A 16,230-nucleotide genomic window follows, 5' to 3' on the forward strand; every position below is an offset into this window, starting at 1 on the left:
GTATGAGATTTTTCTTCTTTAGCTTATTGATGCCATGAGTTATGTTACTTGATTTTCAAGTAACTTACTAATATTTTGTTTAGGAGTTTAGGATTTCATCAATTGTGCCCTTGGGAGGTGTAAATATATCGTTTTCTGGTTTTGTTGTATATGTCTTCGTATGGTTTTGCTATGAGGGCAATGCTGGCCTCATAGAATGAGTTAAAAAGTGTTCCCTCTGTTTCTTTGGAAAGAAATTGTAGAAAATGGCTACAATTTCTTCTGTAAATACTTGGTAGAATTTACCAATGAACCTGACTGCGCCAGTTGCTATCTTTTAGGAATTTTTTAAGTTATTGATTCAATTCCTTTAATAGATTTTGGATTATTCAGATTATCTATTTCTTATTGTGAGAGGGTTAGAAGATTGTCTTTCAAGGAATTAGTCCATTTCATCTAAGTTATCATATTGATAGGCATATAGTTCTTAATATTGTTTCTTGATTATCCTTTTTAAAAAAGAGTTATTTATTTGAGAGTGAGAGAAAGAGAGAGAGAGAGTGGTGGGGTGAGGGGGAGGGACAGAAGAGAGTCTGAAGCTGACTATGTTGAGCGCAAAGCCCAATGCAGAGCTTGATCTGATCTCATGATCCTGAGACCAGGACCTAAGAAAAAACCAAAAGCCAGGTGCTTAACAGACTGTACCATCCAGGCACCCCTCCTTGATTATCATTTTAATAACCATGGGATTTATAACTATGTCTCCTTTTTAATTTTTAATAAATTCTGTTTTCTTTTTCTCTCTCTCTCCTCCCTCTCTCCTTTCTTTTTCTTTTTCTTATCCTTGTGAAAGTCTTACTCACTTCATTAACATTTTCAAAGAAGTAGCTTTTTTGCAAAAATGAACTATTGGGCTTCATCAAGATAAAAAGCTTTTGCACAGCAAAGGAAATAGTCAACAAAACTAAAAGTCAATCTATGGAGTGGGAGAAGATATTTGCAAGTGACATATCAGCTAAAAGCCTAGCATCCATGATCTATAAAGAACTTATCAAATTCAATACCTGAAAAACAAATAATCCAGTCAAGAAATGGGTAGAAGACATGAAATGCTATTTCTCCAAGGAAGACATACAAATGGCCAATAGACACATGAAAGCATGCTCAACATCACTTGGCATCAGGGAAATACAAAATAAAACCAAAATGAGATATTTATCCTGCGTGGCGTTTTCTGAGATTCCTGGATCTGTGGTTTGATGTGTAGCTTTAATTTGGAGAAATTCTCAGTGACAGTTGCTTCAAATTTTTCTTCTGTTCTTTTTTCACTTTCCTCACCTTTAGATAGTCCCATTATGCATTTGCTATATATTTTGTAGTTGTCTAGTCATTCTTGGATACACCACTCTATTTTCTTTCCCAGTCTTTTCCTCTCTTCTTTTTTTTTCCTCCTCCCTCTGTTTTAGAAATTTCTGTACAGATATCCTCAAGCTTAGAGATTCTTTCCTCAGCTGTATCCAATATATTAAGGAGTACATCAGTCTATGAAGAATATTCAAAAGTATTCTTCATTCAAGTAAAGTGTTTTTAATTTTTAGAATTTTTTGATTCTTCATTAGACTTTCAACTTCTTTACTTACATTTGTCTATTTATTCTCACATGTTACCTACTATTTCCATTACTGTTTTAGGTAATTAGATATAATTATTTTAAATTATAAGTCTAATAATTATACTATAACTATATAATTTAAGAATAAAAAGTACATAATACTGTTAGCTTACTATCACTTCTGTAACAAAACACCATGAACTGGGTAGCCAAGAACAATGTAAGTTTATTGTCTCACAGTTCTGGAAGCTATGAATTAGAAATCAAGGTATTAGTAAGTCTTCTTCCCTCTGAAATCTGTGGGGAAAAAGTACTTCTTTGCCTCTTCTAGCTTCTGGTAACCCAGATATTCCTTGGTTTCTGGTAGCACATCTCCAACGTCTGCCTCCATCTTCATATGATGTCTTCCCTTTGTTTCCTCATATTATCTTTCCTCATGTGTGTCCAGGGTCGAAATTTCTCATTTTTATGAGGATTTCAATCACATTGGATTAGGCCCACCCTAATGATATCCTTTTAACTTGATTACCTCTGTAATGACTCTACTTCCAATTAAGGTCATTTTCTGGGGTACTCCCATTAGAACTAAAACATGTTTTTCTTTTGCTAGAATACAATCCAAGCCACAATACTTAGAATCTATTTTTTCTTTCCCAAACTCTGCTTAACCAAATCAGTGTATTTTATTTTTTTATTATTATCATTTCCAAGAACTACATAAAAATGCATATAACTAAACTGTAGGAGATGGAAAGTTGGCAGCTAGGGTTTTTCTCTACAGAAAAAAAAAATGTGTTACGAATAATCAGCTTAGAGATAGTTTTCTTCTTCTATAATGCTGAGTTACATGAAATTTCAGTTGGACTAAAAATCTTGGCCATTTCTCTAGGCAGCAAAATCTCAACTCTTTCTTCAATCAAGTGCATAATGCAAGATAGTCAGTGTATACTTGATAATGAGGAACTGCAGGAAAAATGTAGTTCCAAAATATATTTTTTCTTTTCATTATCTGTGAAACTTCACTTATTTCACAGTTCAGTTCAAAATCCTATAGCTTAGATTTCACATTCATGATCATCGATCTGTTTGCAGGCAGGGATGCCAAAATCCCCTTTAGAATCATTAATTTCAGAATATCAATATTCTACGGGAAAAAATGTTTCTTTTTTTTTCTTTTATCTTTATAACCTAAGTTTTAATAGACTGGAATGTGATAATGTGCAATCGCAAATAATTAAACATGGTAGTTTCAATTAAATAAAATATGTAGTCATTATAATGGTAACAGATATATATGTATATGTATATGATACATGAATGTTACTATTTGTAAAATGTAAAAAGGGAGTATATTCTATTTAAACTTAGGTAGAATATTGTGTACTTTTCAAATATTCATTTTGTATTCTAATATAATTTTATCATTAAACATGAAATTAATTTGTCATCAAGTTTTATGGAAAATACAAATTTAATTATCTAAGTAACTTCTCAAAAATGTATTCTTTTATATTTATTCAGTGGTTAACACCTTATATACTATATACTATCAGTAAACTACAATAGTTTCTTATCTTATTAGAATATTGTCTTTTATCTAAAAGTAAAATTATTGGTATTTTCTACATGATTAGGCTAAAATGGAAAAAGTGCACAAAAACTATCATTTTCTAAAAAAAATAATTTAAATCCATTGGATATAGCATCATTTTACATTTGTCTCTTATAAATCAGTTCTTAAAATATGTCTGGTCAACATAATATTCATTTTAATAAAGAAATTACATGGTTAAGGGTCATGAAATGAAATATTAGAAACACTTTGAAATATGTTTTCTTACTTTTTCTTTGTCTTCTGTGAAATAAAAGTACATCAACAAATTTTACATATATATTGAAACTTGATTTTGCATAAGACTCATACATAATATGTAACTTACTGTCAATGGACAATGTCAAAACTCTAGATGACCTAAATGATGCACCATCTAACCCTCCCAAGATTAACGTGTATTTTAAATATATCTTCCATATATGTAAAAAGTATGACTTACGCCACAACTGACAATGTACAAAGAATGTGAGGGTTGTTTTGTTTTGTTTTGTTTTCTTAATGGCCTATTTGAAATTAAATTTTTTTCCTGGGGCACCTGGGTAGTGCAGTTGGTTAAGTGTCTGACTCTTGGATCAGGCATGATCTCAAGGCCCTGGGAGCAAGTCCTGACTAGTCAGCAGGGAGTCTGCTTATTCCTTTCCCCCTTGTCCTGCTGGTGCTCCCTCTTTCTCTCTCTCTCTCTCTCTCTGAAGGAAATATATAAAATCTTTTAAAAAAGATCATTTTTCTTAGTAAGGTGAATGAGAAGTCTCTGTCGTGTTTTTTTGTTTGTTTGTTTTGTTTTTTACAATTGTTTTTTTATTATGTTCTACCTTCTCTTTCATCTTAACTTTAAGACATTAACAGTTTAGGAAAGAATATAGTAACACTCCCCAGCCTTTCTGAAAATTATTTTTAATCCTCTCCATCAGGATAGGACTTTAATAACCAAGGCTTATTAACTTTCTTTTAAAAGATCACTTATAAAAGGATAATATTATATTGTTCCATTCCCTGTCTTAAGTCCCTTCAACTCTTCCCCTCACAGTTAATATAAAATTCAGACAACATGGGTGTGACTCAGTAAAGTGCATTTTTTTCTTAAAAAAATTTACATATATATTTACACACAAATATTTATTTATTTATTTAGTTAGTTAGTTAGTTATGAAGGGTGTAGACAAGCATTCTCAACCTCAGAACTATTGACATCTTTGGACTAATGATTTTTCATTGTGGAGTTAGTATTCCTGACCACTATAGATTAGGTGTCAGTAACACCTCCCCAGTTGTGACAACCAAAAATATATACAAACATTACTAGTTATATACACTCTAAACATCCTGTAGAACATAAGATGAATCCACTGTATTAATATCATTTGATCAAACTGATGAACAAAAAATGGCAAGTAGTCTGGATACTTTATTGTAAAGGGTACAGATAAAACCTACAATAGTTCAGGTGTGGGGCACAACTGTAAAGTTTTTTGGAATTCAGTACAGTCCAAGATATTGAAGAAGTGACTATAATATTGGTAGGCCTCTTTGGAAGTCATAGGCAGCATATACAACACTTAAGAATATATGTTGTTCTGAGACATTTATTAGGTAACATGGATGACTGCTGGCTTTGAGTGGAACCTAGGGCAAGAGAGGGCTCTGAAAGACATCCAGACCTTTGTTTGAACATAAAATTGGCAGATCCCATGGAATTAAAATTATGCATGTCAAATAAAAGATGTCATATGACATTTGTGTCACAAGCCCGTATGAAAGTTGCAGTGTAAAGTCCAAAGTTTAAAGAATAAAGGCATACCATTTGTAGTGGAGATTTATGTACACTGGAAAAGCAAAGCTTGCATACTACTGGATGCTGTTAGAAATTAACAAGGGACCATGAAATTAGAACTGCCTATTATAACCTGGGTACTAGATGTCTCACCAAGTCTTATGATGAGTTAGACACAGCTGCAATCCATTATAAAGTGAAAGTGATGTGTTGAGGATCAAGTGCAGATAACTTTAATGTATAAAAAGCTACATGAACTGGTGGCACAGACTCCTATCTCATCCACCACTGTCACACCAATACCATTCCTTCAACTCACAGTTGTGCCCTGAAGTTGAGTCTCCTACACCTGGCTGATACCAAAAGAAAAAACAAACAGAATTTGCCTCATGGATAAGTAATCCTGGTATGTCAACAACCAAACTTGGGCTTTTGCTGCACTAAGCTTTGTAAGAATTACCCTTGAAATATAACAGTGAGTGGGAACTCTTCCAATAGGTACAGCATTAAGAAGTATGTCTTATTATTTTGTTTATGTCAAAAGATAATTGAACCAAAATTATCATATGCAATATTTGAGCAGTAGCAATTGGCTTATCTTGGTTAGAGGCCTGGAAGGAACAATTTTGAAATGTTAAGTACAAAGGTGTTTGGGGAAGGTGCATTTGGTGGATCTATAGAAATGGACACAAAAGTAGGCAGATCTCTGTTTTGTGCACTAATGTGCACTGGAGAACATCCACTGAGGATGCAGCCATGCTGCTGTCCTGAATTGACAGCATATTTGGATCTAGGGCCCACAGAATAGGAATAAAAAAGACATTGCTCTCTTGGTAACTTTTTTAGGGATCTTGTGTTTCTTGCACTTCTCACTTTAGATTCGCTGATTCAATTCTTTCTTTTTCTTTTACTTTCTTTCTTCTTCTTTTTTTTTTTTTAAATCATTTGCTTATTTATTTATTTATCTGAGACAGAGAAAGGAGGGGGAAGAATAGGAGGAGGAGCAGAAGTAGAGGAACAAGCAGACTCTATGCTGAACACAGAGCCCAATATGGGGATATATCTCATGACCCTGAGATCCTGACCTGGTTGAAATCAATAGTCAGGTGTTTAACTGAGTGAGCCACTCAGGCACCCCTAGACTCTCTGGTTCTAAGAGTCCTGAACCTTAGAAGAGAGTCCCATCTGTCTGGAGACACAGTAAGAGCACCATTTAACTCATACAGATATTGTTGTTACATTATTACTTTGAGATCCTTATGCTAGAAAACCATCAGAAGAAAAAAGTGTCATCACACAAAAGCAATAATTGCACATGATCATTACATGTGGGAGGATTGTTGGCAAATACCGGAGTAGGGACAAGTATGTTTGGCACCTAGATGATCACTGAAAAATAATGATTCTTTCTGCTCAATTTTAATTTTAGCTGAGCAAGTACAGCAATTGTAATTTGATAAATAAATTGAAATTACCGAGGTACAGAACTCTCAGAGATAAGAATTTAGGTCACCAGGCAAAATATTGAGACCTGTAAAGTGTTTTCAAAGAAAGGATTTAAAATGATGATAAAGGGGGGAGGGATTATGAATACAATTTATGGCCTTAAGACAAATGTCAATAACATGAGATGTAGTTAATTCCATTAACCTTTCCTCTTATTGATTTTCTCAGAAGGTAGTGATGTCAGCAAGATAGTGAAATAAGAGTTTCAGGTACTTATCCCCTTGCAGAAACATCATTTTGTACAACTATCCATACATGAAAGCAATTTCAAAATAAGAAAAGACTTTAGGTGAGTACCTAGGTGGAGTATAGTAATAAGAAAAGAAGCATTAAAGAGGGAAGAAAAGACAGTTTCACATACACTTGTCATCCTTCCTCTAAACCTGAGCAATCAAGTGTGAAGAAACACCTTCCATGTTGGGGAGGGAGTATGAAGTGAGCAACCAACTTCACCATTGACCCTAGAACCAGGCCTGTTTCAGTGAACTCTGGTGCCAGGCCAGGCCCATGGACCCCGGTAACCATGGATTCAGCCTACAGTTTCATCCCCAAAGCAGGTCAGCCATTGTGGTCCCAGGCTCCCAGCTCACCTTAGTGCCAGTCTAGTTTCAGGTTAAATGCCAGCTCACATGGCCCCAGGATCATGTTCCAGCTCCAGGCTTAACCCTATGGTCCCATGCTCTAGCATGACACCCATAGACACAGGCTCAAGACCCACACTGCAGTTTAAATTTCAGTCCTGCCCCAGCACTAGGCAAATCACTAAAGCCTCATACCAGCCACCACAGCTGGCTCCATAATCCCAAGATTCATGTCCATCCCAAAATCAGACCAGACTTTGTGGTTCCAGGCTTCAGTTAAACCAGAATCCAGGCCCGACCCAATATACCTCAAAGACAGAATGGCCCCATTGATGTAGGCTTAATAACTGCCCCCACAGACTTAGGCTTTGGGACCACCCAAGTGTCAGGTTGGATTTTGCAAATTCAGGTTCCCTATCCACTCCAGAGGACCCAATCTCCAGGCCTACTCCCATAGACCCAGGCATCAAATCTACTCCAGTGGCCCCAGCATTATCATCCACTACAGACCCAGGATCCAGGTCTTCCCAAGCAGAACCAAGTCCCAGACTCACTACACTGGACTCCTTAAGCACCAGGCCCACATCACAGATCTAAGTACTAGACCTGCTTCAGTGGACATGGGCACCAGGCCAGCATGCCCGTGGATCCAAGCAATAGGCCCACACACCAGCCCAGCCTATCTGAGGATTCCAGGATTAGGCACACCCTTTAACACCACCAGATGGCCCACACAGAATCTGTGGATAGGCTTACAAAGGGCTTTCCCTGATGAAGACAGTCTATAAAGGCTAGGAGTGGTCCTTCTTCAAGAGTGCAGACACAAATGCAAGGGTACATGGAAGGAAATATGATCTACCAAAGGAAGAAAATAAAGCCTCAGTAATCAACAATAAAGAAATGGATATCCGTTAACTACCTGACAAAGACTTCAAAATAATTACCTTAAGAAATGCTATTGAGCTACAAGAGAATCCAGACAACTAAATAAAATTAGAAAATAATACATTAACAGAAAAATTTCAACAGACAGAAGTAATAAAAAAAGAACCAAACAGATTCGGTTTGAATAACAGAATGACTAAATTAAAACATCCAATAGAGAGTTTCAAAATCAGACTTGATCAAGCAGAATAAAGAACCTATTAGCTTGATGACAGGTCATTTGAACTTATCCAGCTAGAGAACCAAAAGGAAAAAAAAAAAAAAAAAAAAAAGGAAAAGAAAAAGAAAGAGAGAGCTAAAGAGAATGAAAATGAGTGAAGAAAGTCTATGGAACTTATGGAAAGCCATATTATAAGGCAATTAACACATTACTGGAGTCCCAAAGGAGCAGAGAAACAGAAAGGAGTATTTAAAGAAATAATGACATAAAATTTCCTTAATGCAGAGTTCAAAACAAAAAATCCAGATTCATGAAACCCAAGGAACCCCAAATAGATTAAATAAAGACATATTCATTCAGAAGATCAAATTCTCGAAAGCCAAATACAAGGGGAGACTTTTGAAAGCAACAGTAAAAAAGTAACTTGTTACATACAAAGTAACCTCCTTATTACTCTCAGCAGATTTTTTGACAGAAACTTGTACAGGAGAGAGTCAGATACTATATTCAAAATACTGGAAGAAGAAAGAAAATTCCAATGAATACTAAACCTGGCAAGAGTATCTTTCAGAATGAAAGAGAGACAAGACTTCACAAGACAAACTAAAGCTGTGGGGATTTCAACACTATTTTACTCATTTTACATTTTAACTCATTTTACAATGCTTAAGGAAGTTCACCAAGTTGAGCTAAAAGAACACCAACAACAGAAAGACATGTAAAACTATAATAAAACTAACTGTAAAAGAAAGAATATAGTAAAATTCAGAATACTCTAATATAGTAAAGGTGGTGTATAAATCAAACTCATAGAAGCAGAGAGGAGAATGGTGCTTTCCAGGGACAGGGAAGTGGAAAAAATGGGAGAATTTAGTCAAAAATTACAAAGCTGTGGTTATGTTAGATTAATAATTCTAGAGAGCTAATGTACAAGTATGATGCCTACAGTTAATAACATTGTGTTGAATACTGGGAATATACTAAAATAATAGATTTCAGGTGCTCTTATCACACATACAAAATGGTAACTATGTTAAGTGATACTATGCTTGACTGTAATAATCAGTCTCTATATATATACCAACTCATCATGTTGTACATGCATAAATAATTTTTTGTACTTTTTTAATTTTTTAGAAACTGTGACCAATCAGAATATTAGAGAACTTCTACACTAAAGGAGTGAACTTAATATGAGATGCAAGTGTGTCTGAGCAATGTGATTTGTCACTTATAGCAGATGTTTCTGGTGCCCCACCCAGATCCTTCTCTTGGCTTAGCATGTCACCTATCTCTTAGCTGCTATATTAACTGCTAATAGGCATTTTATCCTAATATGTCAGGGCTCAGAACTCTGAAGAAATTCAATTTTCCATCATCCACACTGAGAAAATAGTTTTGTTTCATGCTCAGCCAACTAATTCCAGTTCACCACTTCTACAAGTTGTCATCCAAAAGGCAGAAATTAGGTGGACTTTGAGCAACATAAACAGAGCTTATGAAACATATTATATGGATTATAGTAAGTCTGAACCGGTAACAGAATTAAATGGATCAATGATATAACACATTATTATTTAACAATGCCTAAGAGATATAAGTAATCAGGGGTGCCTGCCTAGCTCAATCAGTAGAGCATCCAACTCTTAATCTCTCAATCACGAGTTCAAAACCCATATTAAGTGTGGAGCCTACTTAGGAAAAAAAAAAAAAAAAAGAGAGAGAGAGAGAGAAATAATAACAGAATCTAAGTATGTATCTATTTGAATACATATTAGAATCTCCCAGGAAACTTTCAAAAAATATCTTGACAAATTAAATGAAATTTTCTAGAGGTGAGATTTAGGCTTCATTATTTTTTCCCTAATCCCTTAATTCCTACTTATCATTAACTTCATTTTAAATATACAGAAACCAGGATACAATAGTAATAATGACCTACACAAGAAAACATAGCTAAGTGGATATAGTACAAGGATTGCAACCTTACTATAAAGTGCAATTCAGTGACTACAGGGATATATGATGGAGTGGTGCATAATCCGTAATACCTTTATGTAATAAACATGTATGCTTAAATACATGATTGTAGTGTGTGTATATTTGATAATATGCCATGTATATCATAATACATAAACTCTTTTACAAAATGACTCCATGCACACAACCAGTCTAAAGGCTTTCATAATTTAAAGAAATATTTCCTGTTTCTCATGAAACAAGTTTCTCAAATTAATAGATATTAACAATGATGCTAACCCTACCTCTAATAGATGGGGATATTAACACTCAATGATTTAGGGAAATAATGAATTCTATATCTTATCTATATCTTCTATATCTATTCGATATCTGTATCTTCTATATCATTGTTACTCACAATGCCTAATTAGTATATTAAAATCTGGTTAATGTTACATTAAAGAAACTTTTAAAGCTTTTTAAAACTTTAATACAATGTTTTTCAATTTATCATATAATAGAATCCTCTTTTAGACTAAGCATATGGTAGGTTACTGAATTAGTGTTAGGCTTGGAATATTTCTTTTTGAGAGAAGCTGATTTATACCTTTGTTTCCTTTCCAGGATGCATTGTATTGAGTTAATTTTTCTCCATGTTTTTTGCTCTAACTTTTATGCTTTTCATCAGTTTATGTATAGTGTTAGTTATTGAAACTATTAGGGAAAAGTCTGTGAATTAAGAGTACTCCACAGGAGTCACATTGGGAGCAAAATTCATTAATTCCCATATATTCAGGAAAAATTGGACTACTGAAGTTGTATTAAATCAAACTGGGACACCTATTAGATTATTAAAAATAAGTCTTGGGGTACCTGGGTGGCTTAGTCAGTTAAGCATGGGATCTTGGCTTCAGTTTAGGTCGTAATCTCAAGGTCATGAGGTCAAGCTCCACATCATGCTCCATGTGTCGAGTCGGCTTGAGATATCTCCTTCTCCTTTCTGTTCCACCCCTCCTCTCTATCATTTGCACACATACTCTCTTTCTCTCTCCAATAAATAATAAAATATTTAAAAAATTCTTCAGATATTTTTGAATAAAATATTCAAAATGAGATTTGATGCTATGAGATTGATTTATAATAATTGAATTAGCTTTCTCATGGCAAATACTTAGAAATGCTTAACTTTGTAATCATAAAATTAATCTACTTTTATCTAATATGATAATCTCTTCTAAATATATCATGAAAAGACAACTTAAACGTACGTTCAGATATAAAGGTCTATAATGATATTACTGTTATATGATGTGATATTTTTCAAGACACAAATTTTAATCTATAGATGTTTATAAAAATCACAGCATGACTGGAAGTACAGAGAATAAAAAGAGGGAAAAAACATAATTAGGTCTATAAGGCCATATAAAAATCTTTATCTGGCCACTCTAATAAATATCAGTGCAAATCCTTGCCTAGTGTAGCTGCTTTTTCCGAAGGGTTTGTTTACACTTGTTAGAGAACAACCACCACCTACCTGTGGTGCTAAATTCAGCCTTCAGATACAGGCTGGCAGCTCCTCTAGACTGTCATGTACTTGCAAGAGCAAAATTTGGCCTGCAGTGATTCACTTGGATGGTGGGCGGAAAAACAATCTTCAAAGAACTAAAGTGGCCATGAAGCTAAGGCTCCAGAGAGGAAATGGTGAAGGGGATTAAGTGGAATGAAGAAGGGATTTTTGTACAGCAGCATTGTGAGATCTCTTACTTACACTTGTTAAACGGTGAGAACATCACAACTCCCCTGGAGTTCCTAAAAAGCATCCTTAACTATGAAGTCTGATATCTCAGTCATTCTTTGAGCAAAGCAGTATTGGCTTTAAAGTTGTCAGTCAATAGAAGATATTCTTTAAGTACTGTCAATGACTGATGCTGAGTTTTTTTTCCCCCCATTTCAAGAGAAAAATGCCATTCTTATCCTCAGTTTTGACTAAAATCTCATCCAATGTAAAGTGTCATAAGACAGGAAAGAGAGAAGTAAGGAGCATATTAATGCTGTCATTCTCCCTCCGTCTTTTATGAGTAGTTGGGAAGGGGCTTAAATGTATTCTTCCCCATGAAACATCTTTCAGAGGGTAGCTGTTATGGAAACCCGTCTGACTAGGTATAATTCTATGTTAGCAGCATCGTTTAGGAAAGAAGTTCTTCTGTATTTGGAGGGCTTTTTTTTAAGCAGAACAACATTTTCATTTTTTTTTTTTAATTCAAAGCAGATATTTTATGGGATTTTTTTTCTAAATCATTTCTGTAACAAAGTCAGAAATATATTTTGTAACCTCTGGTTTAAAAGTGTTTTGTAAACAATCACCTTTATTATCCAAACAATTCTGTGACAATATCTTGCTATACCTGTGGAGGCCAAGAAAATTAAGACCATCCCACCTCAAGTTTAGCTGATGTGGGAAACAGAGGCAGAAGAAAATCATTAAAATTCCTCACCTACTGACAAGCCCTTGAAACAGACAGACTGGCTGTCCCCTGGGGACTTAACTGCCCTCATCTTGAGGTTTTGCTAAGGACAATTTTAGCCTGACTGACCCCCTGCTCCAATAGGTCCAACCAGGATCCTGTAAGTCTACTCTAGAAAACTTTATCTATAAACAGCCAAGATAGTGTCAAGAATCATTCCCAAGCATATGCCCCACTGATATATATCTAAAGGGTCTCACGAGAAGATTTTTACTACTGGTAATAAATAACATTTCTCCCAACAATAGCTAGCCCCTCAAGGTCCTAGAGACCTTGATTCCTTAGAGACTTACATCATCCATAATCCCCTTTGTCCTCACCCACCGCTGAGTCCACCCCTAATCTGCCTTTAAAAACTCTGACTGTAATCTGCTTCAAGGTCCAAGTCCCTACTCTGCTGTTTCAGGTATACCTGGGCCCAAGCTTAAGCTTGTCAAATAAACCCTCATGTGATTGCATAGGTGCTTGGCTCCGTGGTGGTCTCTAGGACGCGAAAACTCCGGCATAACAATACCCACTTATACATGATGGAACGAAAGCTTTTCTAGGTTAAGGAACTTTTCTAGGATCCACAGCTAGCAAACAGCAAACCTCAGATTAAAATCTAGGTCTCTAATGTCAAATTTTGATGAAATTCACTATCATGTGCTGTTTTAAGAAAATAGTTTTAAAATACTCTGTAATTTTATACTGGTGGAAAGAGATGATCATATTCTTTAAAGAACAATCAAAATAATGTACTTATTTGCAAAGATTCTGGAGTCAGACCCGGAATTATATCCCAGCATTTCCCCATGAAAAAGACCCCAAGAGAAGTTATTGAATCATTCTGAACCTCATTTGTTTCATGTGATATTAGGTACAGCACATGACAACACACGCTTAGCCGATAAATCCCACTTTAAAGTGTCCAAGAATCCTTTGAATAGTATTGGCCTTAGTGATGAAGTTCTAGAATGTAATTAAGGTCCGGAGCTGACAGCCAAGAAAGAATTCTTAAGCTGTTTCTGGTGCAAAAAGGTGATTTATTAAAGCACAGAGACAGGGCACATGGGCAGGAAGAGATGCTAGTCAAGGGTTGTGAGGGGTGGCAGGTTATGTACCATGGAGTTGGGGGAGGTAAAGAATAGAGAAGTTTCAATAGAACTTTCATATGCTAAAGAGGACCTACAAGATACCAGATACCAATGGCCTTGCATCCTCAAGGTTATTTTTCTCTTTTACCAAGCTATTAACATTAAGATAGTTGGGAGATTCCTAAAGAATGTCCCTTATGTCCCACCCAGGAATGGGGTTGGGGGAAGGTTGCAAGGTGTCAGCCTTTTGCTTTGTCCTCAGCCAACCTTCTGTTCCCTCTTCGTTAGGATGATGCCCATTTCCCAATCTCTCTCAAAATGAGCTTAATTTTTCTTTTTTATGTCACAACATGGAGTGTTGAAGAGTGTCACAACACTCTTCACGGAGAGTCAGAACTGACGTATTATTGTATTATTCCTATGTGATATAGATACAATGTGTGTGGGTGCACGTGTATCCAGAAGATTTTGTATAAGCCAAACACAAAAAAGACAAATGTGGTATGACTTCACTTACATGAGGAATGGAAAATACTCACCTTTACAGAAGCAGAGAAGAACAGTGGTTGCCAGGATTGGGAATGAAAAGGGGGAAATGAGGAAAGGTTGGTCAAAGAGCACAAAGTTTCAATTAGGATGATGAGTGAGTTCTGAAGATCTAAAGCACAACCCTGTCATAACAGTTAAAAATACTGCATTCATACTTGAAATGTACTGAGGATAGATCCTTATTTGTTGTTTCTTTTCCCCCTTCCTTGAAGCATTACCAAGACCTAGCTGAACCCTCTCAGTTTCTTTTTACTGTATCATGTTTTCAACCACATAGACCCACATTTCCTCATCATGATCTTCCGCAAAAACCAGTGATACTTTCCGTGATTTTTCCCCCATGCTTGATTTTTATTTCAGTTACTGCTGAAGAAGGACCTGACATGCAGGAAAATTTATTAAGGAAGCAATGAAAAAATTATCTTTTAAATGCATCTTCACTTTTTCTTTTTGTTTATGATGACTATCTTTTTCATAGTTGAGAGCATCTATCTTGAGTATATAGGTGTCTCATTTGTGTACCAAAGTATCATCAGTGAATCAATGTTTCAATTTTGAATAGCTCCAGACAAAGCTATGTTCCATTTAGAGATAATAAGCTGCTTCCTATGACACATCACAAAAGGGTGCCAAATTGGCATGAGTCTTAAGAAATAAATCACCTTCTCGGGCGCCTGGGTGGCTCAGTGGGTTAAGCCGCTGCCTTCGGCTCAGGTCATGATCTCAGGGTCCTGGGATCGAGGCCCGCATCGGGCTCTCTGCTCAGCAGGGAGCCTGCTTCCTCCTCTCTCTCTGCCTGCCTCTCTGCCTGCTTGTGATCTCTCTCTGTCAAATAAATAAATAAAATCTTTAAAAAAAAAAAAAAAAAGAAAGAAATCACCTTCTCTAAGTCTGTAACAGAATTTGTGGTTAAAAATATCCCACTTAATATTATAGGGCATGTATACTTATTGAATCAATGTGGAAAGATCCTGAAGGAATGGTACACAAATCTTTTGTGATCACTATTCCTGAGGTGGTGGGTGGGCAGTATTTTTCATGTGGATTGTGGCCTCCTTGGGAAGAAATGAAGGTGAATCTTCTGCTAAAGAGTATGGGCAAAAAAGCAGCAGTATCATTTGTTTATTCATTCAAAGGACATCTATCTATGGAGCTCCTACTATGCTAAAGGCAGTTCTGATGAGCATGAAAAGAACAAAACCAAAGTCTTTCATTACTCTCAATGACCTCACAGATTGTCAGTGTGATAAATAAATGACCAATTCAATTAAAAAAAAGTAATTATGAGAAAAACTTGACATAAGTAGAAAAGGATTGACTTCATTTCTATATCTATCTATAGCTACATATATGTCAAGATCTATATCTACATAGAATTATCTATCTATATACAGTTAAAAGCCTCAGATATGGCCAGTTAATTTGGCAACAGAAGGAAAACTTTAACTTTAAAGAAACTGACTAAAGAAGGATGCAGCACAGTGTACATTAGAATTATTTTTTGATGGAGGCATGTCCTCCTGGAGAATTTAGAGACATTATGGGGGTAACTAAGGGCTTAAAGGATAAGTTGAATTTCTTTAAGAGGAGATTAAGTCTAGATACCATTATGGTATGCCACAAATTTGTTCAATAAAGATATCCATGGTATTACCATATAGATTGTTTTCCTGTTTTATTTTTCTTGCTTGCTTAATATTCATTTCTTCATTGTAAATCTAATACATATGACTTCCATGCATGACATTTTACCGTGTGACAAGCACATCAAATTATGATCATAACTTAATATTTTCCCTAGACTATCACCAACAATGTTTTATGTGTTCCTTTTAAGAAGAGATCATGTCAGAAGGGCTAGAGAACCTCTTTAAGGTTCTGTGGAATAGTGTCCTTTTTTTTTTTTTTAATGCTGTCATCATGAATTTAAAAGAAAATAAATGCTT

This window comes from Mustela nigripes, chromosome 1 (assembly GCF_022355385.1).
Source record: "Mustela nigripes isolate SB6536 chromosome 1, MUSNIG.SB6536, whole genome shotgun sequence".
NCBI classification, from domain to species: Eukaryota; Metazoa; Chordata; class Mammalia; order Carnivora; family Mustelidae; genus Mustela; species Mustela nigripes.